A 9,051-nucleotide genomic window follows, 5' to 3' on the forward strand; every position below is an offset into this window, starting at 1 on the left:
AGAAGAGAAGAATGAGGGGGGATTTGATAGCAGCCTTCAACTACGTGAAGGGGGGTTCCAAAGAGGATGGAGCTCGGTTGTTCTCAGTGGTGGCAGATGACAGAACAAGGAGCAATGGTCTCAAGTTGCAGTGGGGGAGGTCCAGGTTGGATATTAGGAAACACTATTTCACTAGGAGGGTGGTGAAGCACTGGAATGCGTTAACTAGGGAGGTGGTGGAGTCTCCTTCCAAGGAGGTTTTTAAGGTCCGGCTTGACAAAGCCCTGCCTGGGATGATTTAGTTGGGAATTGGTCCTGCTTTGAGGACGGGGTTGGAGTAGATGACCTCTTGAGGTCCCTTCCAACCCTGATATTCTATGATTCTAACAGGGACGTCTGTTTTCTAGTAAAATCAGTAAAAGGAAAGGAGAAAACTCGAAAGAGGCTCCTGCTCGCACTCACATACGTGAACCCTAATACTCTCTCAGTCCTCAAAGAGAGACCTCGAGAAGGAGACTTGCTGAAGCAAAGCCACAAGGGTCTCTGAGGTTTCCCTGGCCCTGCGCCCCTGTCCTGCCTGGCTGATGTCAACATCTCTCTCTGAGGTAACCACCTCCCTAACACCTTTGACCAATAGGCTGAGCGCGTGCAAAAGGCTTTTGTGATGTCACTGCCACACCCACCCTTCCCCGGAAGTGCTAATGTCCTGCTGCTAGCCTGACACTTAGAAGGTTTGAGCTACTCTCTGTGGATCACCCCACTCAATGCCTGTTCATTCTAGGAAGCAAGCCGGCTAGACGGTAAAACATCAGAGGCTGCTCCCAATGCTACACTCAGTGTTTCCAAAATTACTACACTTTATGGCCAGAAGAGACCTTTAGAGAATCTCATCTAACCCCCTGCATATCATAGGCTTGCTGTATAGTACAATAGTTACTTTTTGGGCACACACATTCCAGAAAGGCATCTAGTCTTCATTCAATGACATCAAGAGATGGAGAATCCACCACTTTCCCTTTTAGTGAGGGCCAGGGGGCTCCATTTCCCCTTCCACTAGCTCCCCATTTACAGTGAGCCAGAGCAGTACCTGCAGCAGGGAGCGGGAGTTGCTGAAGGCCTCAGAGGAACAGCCCCTGCAGTGTCTCAGGCATCTGGCGCAAGTGCCGGATGATGCGGAGCTGGTGCATCACTTTGGCCGTGACGTCCTCCTGCTGCAAGGGAACGAGAACCTGTCAGAGACTCAAAGGTCCCGAGGAATCAGGGGGAATTAAGGGCACCTGGAACCAGCAGTATTTCCACCCACCACCTGCCCACCGCTGAGGGATGAATTCACCTCCTGAACCCCAGAATGGAGTCTTCTTGTCCTTTCTAGTATCCTCCAGTGCCAACCCCCCTCCTTTTAGGATTAGCTCCTGCTACCTCCCCGTCAGTGTTCTTCACAGCTGTTCCACCTCCAAACCAAACCTCAAGTTATCAGAACCCTCTTCTGCACCCCCAACCACGTTGGGCATCGAGGCGGCTCTAGCGGGGGGGCAGGAGGGATTCTGCCAGAAGTGAAGTGGGTTGAGGGGAGGTTGAGATCTTGCCCCAAGTCATCCCAGACACTAATGCTAAGCCACAGGATGGCAGCATCTAGTGTCAGTGGAGTCCAAGCACTATTTCAACCATACAGTTTTGGATGAACTCCCCACAAGGGGAGGTGAAGAGCACCCCCAGCAACACACACACAAACACACATACACACACACACACCACTCAAACGCCCCGAGGAATCAGCGGGAATTGAGGGCACCTGGAACCACCACTACTTCCACCATTCACCTGCCCACCACTGAGGGATAAATTCACCTCCTGAACACCAGAATGGAGTCTTCTTGTCCTTTCTAGTAACCTCCAGTGCCAACCCCCCTCCTTGAAGGATGAGCTCCTGCTATCTCCCCCTCAGTGCCCTTGACAGCTGTTCCACCTCCAAACCACAGCTCAAGTTATTAGTACCTTTGGACACAGACTGGCTAACCTAGTGAGGAGGGCTTTAAACTAGGTTCGACGGGGACAGGTGAGCAAAGCCCACAGGTAAGTGGGGAACATGGAGACCGGGGAGATGGGTCAAAAACGAGAGGGAGTGTGGGCTATATTGTCAGAGGGAAAGGAGGGTCAGGACAAAACTGGGAGGAAAGATCAAACCAGTATCTTAGATGTCTATATACAAATGCGAGAAGTATGGGGAATAAGCAGGAAGAACTGGAAGTGCTAATAAATAAATACAACTATGACATTGTTGGCATCACTGAAACTTGGTGGGATAATACACATGATTGGAATGTTGGTGTGGATGGGTACAGCTTGCTCAGGAAGGATAGACAGGGGAAAAAGGGAGGAGGTGTTGCCTTGTATATTAAAAATGTACACACTTGGACTGAGGTAGAGATGGACATAGGAGACGGAAGTGTTGAGAGTCTCTGGGTTAGGCTAAAAGGGGTAAAAAACAAGGGAGATGTCATGCTAGGAGTCTACTACAGGCCACCTAACCAGGTGGAAGAGGTGGATGAGGCTTTTTTTAAGCAACTAACAAAATCATCCAAAGCCCAAGATTTGGTGGTGATGGGGGACTTCAACTATCCGGCTATATGTTGGGAAAATAACACAGCGGGGCACAGTCTATCCAACAAATTCCTGGACTGCATTGGAGACAACTTTTTATTTCAGAAGGTTGAAAAAGCTACTGGGGGGAAGCTGTTCTAGACTTGATTTTAACAATTAGGGAGGAACTCGATGAGAATTTGAAAGTAGAAGGCAGCCTGGGTGAAAGTGATCATGAAATCATAGAGTTTGCAATTCTAAGGAAGGGTAGAAGGGAGAACAGCAAAATAGAGACAATGGATTTCAGGAAGGCAGATTTTGGTAAGCTCAGAGAGCTGATAGGTAAGGTCCCATGGGAATCAAGACTGAGGGGAAAAACAACTGAGGAGAGTTGGCAGTTTTTCAAAGGGACACTATTAAGGGCCCAAAAGCAAGCTATTCCGCTGGTTAGGAAAGATAGAAAATGTGGCAAAAGACCACCTTGGCTTAACCATGAGATCTTGCATGATCTAAAAAATAAAAAGGAGTCATATCAAAAATGGAAACTGGGACAGATTACAAAGGATGAATATAGGCAAACAACACAGGAATGCAGGGGCAAGATTAGAAAGGCAAAGGCACAAAATGAGCTCAAACTAGCTACGGGAATAAAGGGAAACAAGAAGACTTTTTATCAATACATTAGAAGCAAGAGGAAGACCAAAGACAGGGTAGGCCCACTGCTTAGTGAAGAGGGAGAAACAGTAACAGGAAACTTGGAAATGGCGGAGATGCTTAATGACTTCTTTGTTTCGGTCTTCACCGAGAAGTCTGAAGGAATGCCTAACATAGTGAATGCTAATGGGAAGGGGGTAGGTTTAGCAGATAAAATAAAAAACGAACAAGTTAAAAATCACTTAGAAAAGTTAGATGCCTGCAAGTCACCCGGGCCTGATGAAATGCATCCTAGAATACTCAAGGAGCTAATAGAGGAGGTATCTGAGCCTCTAGCTATTATCTTTGGAAAATCATGGGAGACGGGAGAGATTCCAGAAGACTGGAAAAGGGCAAATATAGTGCCCATCTATAAAAAGGGAAATAAAAACAACCCAGGAAACTACAGACCCCAGTGAGTTTAACTTCTGTGCCAGGGAAGATAATGGAGCAAGTAATTAAGGAAATCATCTGCAAACACTTGGAAGGTGGTAAGGTGATAGGGAACAGCCAGCATGGATTTGTGAAGAACAAATCATGTCAAACCAATCTGATAGCTTTCTTTGATAGGATAACGAGCCTTGTGGAGAAGGGTGAGGCTGTGGATGTGGTATACCTAGACTTTAGTAAGGCATTTGATACGGTCTCGCATGATATTCTTATTGATAAACTAGGCAAATACAATTTAGATGGGGCTACTATAAGGTGGGTGCCTAACTGGCTGGATAACCGTACTCAGAGAGTTGTTATTAATAGTTCCCAATCCTGCTGGAAAGCCATAACGAGTGGGGTATCGCAGGGGTCTGTTTTGGGACCGGCGCTGTTCAATATCTTCATCAACGACTTAGATATTGGCATAGAAAGTACGCTTATTAAGTTTGCGGATGATACCAAACTGGGAGGGATTGCAACTGCTTTGGAGGACAGGGTCATCATTCAAAATGATCTGGACAAATTGGAGAAATGGTCTGAGTTAAACAGGATGAAGTTTAACAAAGACAAATGCAAAGTGCTCCACTTAGGAAGGAACAATCAGTTTCACACATACAGAATGGGAAGAGACTGTCTAGGAAGGAGTACGGCAGAAAGGGATCTAGGGGTTATAGTGGACCACAAGCTAAATATGAGTCAACAGTGTGATGCTCTTGCAAAAAAAGCAAACCTGATTCTGGGATGTATTAACAGGTGTGTTGTGAGCAAGACACGAGAAGTCATTCTTCCGCTCTACTCTGCTCTGGTTAGGCCTCAGCTGGAGTATTGGGTCCAGTTCTGGGCACCGCATTTTAAAAAAGATGTGGAGAAATTGGAAAGGGTCCAGAGAAGAGCAACAAGAATGATTAAAGGTCTTGAGAACATGACCTATGAAGGAAGGCTGAAAGCATTGGCTTTGTTTAGTTTGGAAAAGAGAAGACTGAGAGGAGACATGATAGTAGTTTTCAGGTATTTAAAAGGGTGTCATAAGGAGGAGGGAGAAAACTTGTTCACCTTAGCCTCTAAGGATAGAACCAGAAGCAATGGGTTTCAAGTGCAGCAAGGGAGGTCTAGGTTGGACATTAGGAAAAAGTTCCTAACTGTCAGGGTGGTTAAACACTGGAATAAATTGCCGAGGGAGGTTGTGGAATCTCCATCTCTTGAGATATTTAAGAGTAGGTTAGATAAATGTCTATCAGGGATGGTCTAGATGGTATTTGGTCCTGCCATGCGGGCAGGGGACTGGACTCGATGACCTCTCGAGGTCCCTTCCAGTCCGATTATCTATGAATGTATGAAAAAAACACTGTTCTCCACCCCCACCCAGGTTGGCCAGGGAGGCGGCTCTAGCAGGGGGGGCAGGAGGGATTCTGGCAGCAGTGAAGTGGGTTGCGGGGAAGTTGAGATCTTGACCCATCTCATCCCAGACACTAATGCTAAGCCACAGGATGGCAGCATCTAGTGTTAGTGGAGTCCAAACACTATTTCAACCCCACAGTTTTCGAGGAACAGGAGAAAGGACAAAAGAAGTAAGAGATGAAGAGAAAGGAAGGAGGGATGGAGGAAAAGGTAAAACAAAAAGGACAAACCCTAATGTCCCCAGTGATTCTACGGCACAAAATCCAAGGGATGGAATAAAATCCTGCCATCTTAAACTACTGTTTTCCATGCCTAGAATTCAGCTGGCACCACGTGGATCAGACTGAGCAGCTGCCAAAACCTCTTGGAGGCTCTTACCTTCTAAACAGGGACGTCTGTTTTCTAGTAAAATCAGTAAAAGGAAAGGAGAAAACTCGAAAGAGGCTCCTGCACGCACTCACGTACGTGAACCCTAATACTCTCTCAGTCCTCAAAGAAAGACCCCGAGAAGGAGACTTGCTGAAGCAATGCCACAGGGTCTCTGAGGTTTCCCTGGCCCTGTGCTCCTGTCCTGCCAGGCTGATGTCAGCATCTCTCTCTGAGGTCACCACCTCCCTAACACATTTGACCAATAAGCTGACATCCTGCAAAAGGCCTTTGTGATGTCACTGACACACCCAACCAAACCCTGAAGTGCTAATGTCCTGCTGCTGGCCTGACACTTTGAAGCTTTGAGGTTGTCATAACTATAAAGGGAAGGATAACAGCTGTCCTGTGTACAGTACTATAAAATCCTCCTGGCCAGAGACTCCAAAATCCTTTTCCCTCTAAAGGTTAAGAAGCTCAGGTAACCTGGCTGGCATCTGACCTAAAGGACCAATAAGGGGACAAGATATTTTCAAATCTTGGGGAGGGGAAGGCTTTTGTTTGTGTTCTTTGTTTGTGTGGGTGTTCGCCCTCGGGACTGAGAGGGACCAGACATCAATCCAGGTTCTCCACATCTTTCTAAACAAGTCTCTCCTATTTCAAACAAGGCGTGTTAGTTTTCCTTTGTTTTCTCAACTTGTAAATGTACCTTTTACTAGAGTGTTTATCTTTGTTTGCTGTACTTTGAACCTAAGACTAGAGGGGAGTCCTCTGAGCTCTTTAAGTTTGATTACCCTGTAAGGTTAATTTCCATACTGATTTTACAGAGGTGATTTTTACCTTTTTCTTTAATTAAAAGCCTTATTTTTAAGAACCTGATTGATTTTTCCTCGTTTTAAGATCCAAGGAGTTTGGATCTTGATTCACCAAGAGTTGGTGGGAGGAAGGAGGGGAATGGTTAATTTCTCCTTCTTTTAAGATCCAAGGGGGTTGGATCTGTATTCACCAGGGAATTGGTGAAAGGTTTCTCAAGGCTACCCAGGGGAGGAAATTAGCCTTGGGATGGTGGTTAAGCTTAGAAGTTTTCATGCAGGCCCCTACATTTGTACCCTAAACTTCAAAGTGGGGATACAGCCTTGACACAGGTACTCTCTGTGGATCACCCCACTCAATGCGTCTTCATTCTAGGAAGCAAGCCGGCTAGACAGTAAAACATCACAGGCTGCTCCCAATACTACACTCAGTGTTTCCAAAATTTGTAGACTTTATGGCCACAAGAGACCTTTAGAGCATCTCATCTAAGCCCCTGCATATCATAGGCCTCCTGTATAGTACAATAGTTACTTTTTGGGCACACACATTCCAGAAAGGCATCTAGTCTTCATTCAGTGACATCAAGAGATGGAGAATCCACCACTTTCCCTTTTAGTGAGTCCCAGGGGGCTCCATTTCCCCTTCCACTAGTTCCCCATTTACAGTGAGACAGAGCAGTACCTGCAGCAGGGAGCGGGAGTTGCTGAAAGACTCAGAGGAACAACCTCCTCTTAAATACCCATGCAGTGTCTCAGGCACTTGGCGCAAGTGGCGGATGATGCGGGTGCATCACTTTGGCCGTGACGTCCTCCTGCTGCAAGGGAACGAGAACCTGTCAGAGATTCAAACACCCCGAGGAATCAGGGGGAATTAAGGGCACCGGGAACCAGCAGTATTTCCACTCAGCACCTGCCCACCGCTGAGGGATGAATTCACCTCCTGAACCCCAGAATGGAGTCTTCTTGTCCTTTCTAGTAACCTCCAGTGCCAAATCCCCTCCTTGAAGGGTGAGCTGCTGCTACCTCCCCCTCAGTGCCCTTGACAGATGTTCCACCACCAAACCACAGCTCAAGTTATCAGAACCCTCTTCTCCACCCCCACCCAGGTTGGCCAGGGAGGCGGCTCTAGCAGGGGGGGCAGGAGGGATTCTGCCAGCAGTGAAGTGGGTTCCGGGGAAGTTGAGATCTTGCCCCAAGTCATCCCAGACACCAATGCTAATCCACACGATGGCAGCATCTAGTGTCAGTGGAGTCCAAGCACTATTTCAACCACACAGGTTTGGATGAACTCCCCACAAAGGGAGGTGAAGAGCACCCCCAGCAACACACAAACACACACACAAACCACTCCCGGTGGTGGGAGGGGAACAGGAGAAAGGACAAAAGAAGTAAGAGATGAAGAGAAAGGAAGGAGGGAGGGAGGAAAAGGTAAAACGAAAAGGACAAACACTAATGTCCCCAGTGATTCTACGGGACAAAATCACAGGGAGGGAATAAAATTCTGCCACCTTGAACTAGTGTTTTCCATGCTTAGAATTCAGCTGGCACCAGGTGGATCAGACTGAACAGGATACAAACCTCTCCGAGGCACTTACTTTCCTCAAAGAGAGACCTCAAGGAGGAGACTTGCTGAAGCAAAGCCAGAGGGGTCTCTGAGGTTTCCCTGGCCCTCATGTCAGCATCTCTCTCTGATGTCAGCATCTCTCTCTGAGGTCACCACCTCCCTAACACATTTGACCAATAAGCTGACGTCCTGCAAAAGGCCTTTGTGATGTCACTGCCACACCCAACCAAACCCTGAAGTGCTAATGTCCTCCTGCTGGCCTGACACTTTGAAGGTTTGAGCTACTCTGTGTGAATCACCCCACTCAATGGGTCTTCATTCTAGGAAGCAAGCCGGCTAGACAATAAAACATCAGAGGCTGCTCCCAATGCTACACTCCGTGTTTCCAAAATTACTACACTTTATGGCCAGAAGAGACCTTTAGAACATCTAATCTAAGCCCCTGCATATCATGGGCTTCCTGTATAGTACAATAGTTACTTTTTGGGTACAAACATTCCAGAAAGGTATCTAGTCTAAATTAAATGACATTAAGAGATAGAGAATCCACCACTTTCCCTTTTAGTGAGTGCCAGGGGGCTCCATTTTCCCTTCCACTAGCTCGCCATTTACTGTGAGCCAGAGCAGTACCTGCAGCAGGGAGCGGGAGTTCCTGAAGGCCTCAGAGGCGCAGCCCCTGCAGTGTCTCAGGCACGTGGCGTAAGTGCAGGATGATGCGGAGCTGGTGCATCATTTTGGCCGTGACGTCCTCCTGCTGCAAGGGAACGAGAACCTGTCAGAGACTCAAACGCCCCGAGGAATAAGGGGGAATTAAGGGAACCTGGAACCAGCAGCATTTCCACTCAGCACCTGCCCATCAATGAGAGATGAATTCACCTCCTGAACCCCAAAATGGAGTCTTCTTGTCCTTTCTAGAAACCTCCAGAGCCAACCCCCCTCCTTGTAGGGTGAGCTCCTGCTACCTCCTGCTCAGTGCCCTTCACAGATATTCCACCTCCAAACCACAGCTCAAGTCATCAGAACCCTCTTCTCCACCCCGACACAGGTTGGGCTGGGAGGCGGCTCTAACAGGGTGTGCAGGAGGGATTCTGACAGCAGTGAAGTGGGTTGCAGGGAGGTTGAGATCTTGACCCAAGTCATCCCAGACACTAATGCTAAGTCACACAATGGCAGCATCTACTGTCAGTGGGGTCCAAGCACTATTTCAACCCCACAGTTTTGGATCAA

The 9,051-nt window shown here is 47.5% G+C and overlaps 1 long non-coding RNA gene across 1 annotated transcript; it reads right to left on the reverse strand.

Annotated features, from left to right (window-relative positions):
• Window positions 1-1,066: 1,066 nt before the first annotated feature.
• Window positions 1,067-8,578, reverse strand: LOC135977857 (uncharacterized). The gene is made up of 3 exons (XR_010595301.1): window positions 8,455-8,578; window positions 6,943-7,075; window positions 1,067-1,190 (listed from the first exon to the last, which is right to left on the reverse strand). It is a non-coding gene; the product is annotated as an uncharacterized LOC135977857 (long non-coding RNA).
• Window positions 8,579-9,051: the final 473 nt, after the last annotated feature.

This window comes from Chrysemys picta, unplaced genomic scaffold (genome assembly GCF_011386835.1).
Source record: "Chrysemys picta bellii isolate R12L10 unplaced genomic scaffold, ASM1138683v2 scaf46, whole genome shotgun sequence".
NCBI lineage: Eukaryota > Metazoa > Chordata > Testudines > Emydidae > Chrysemys > Chrysemys picta.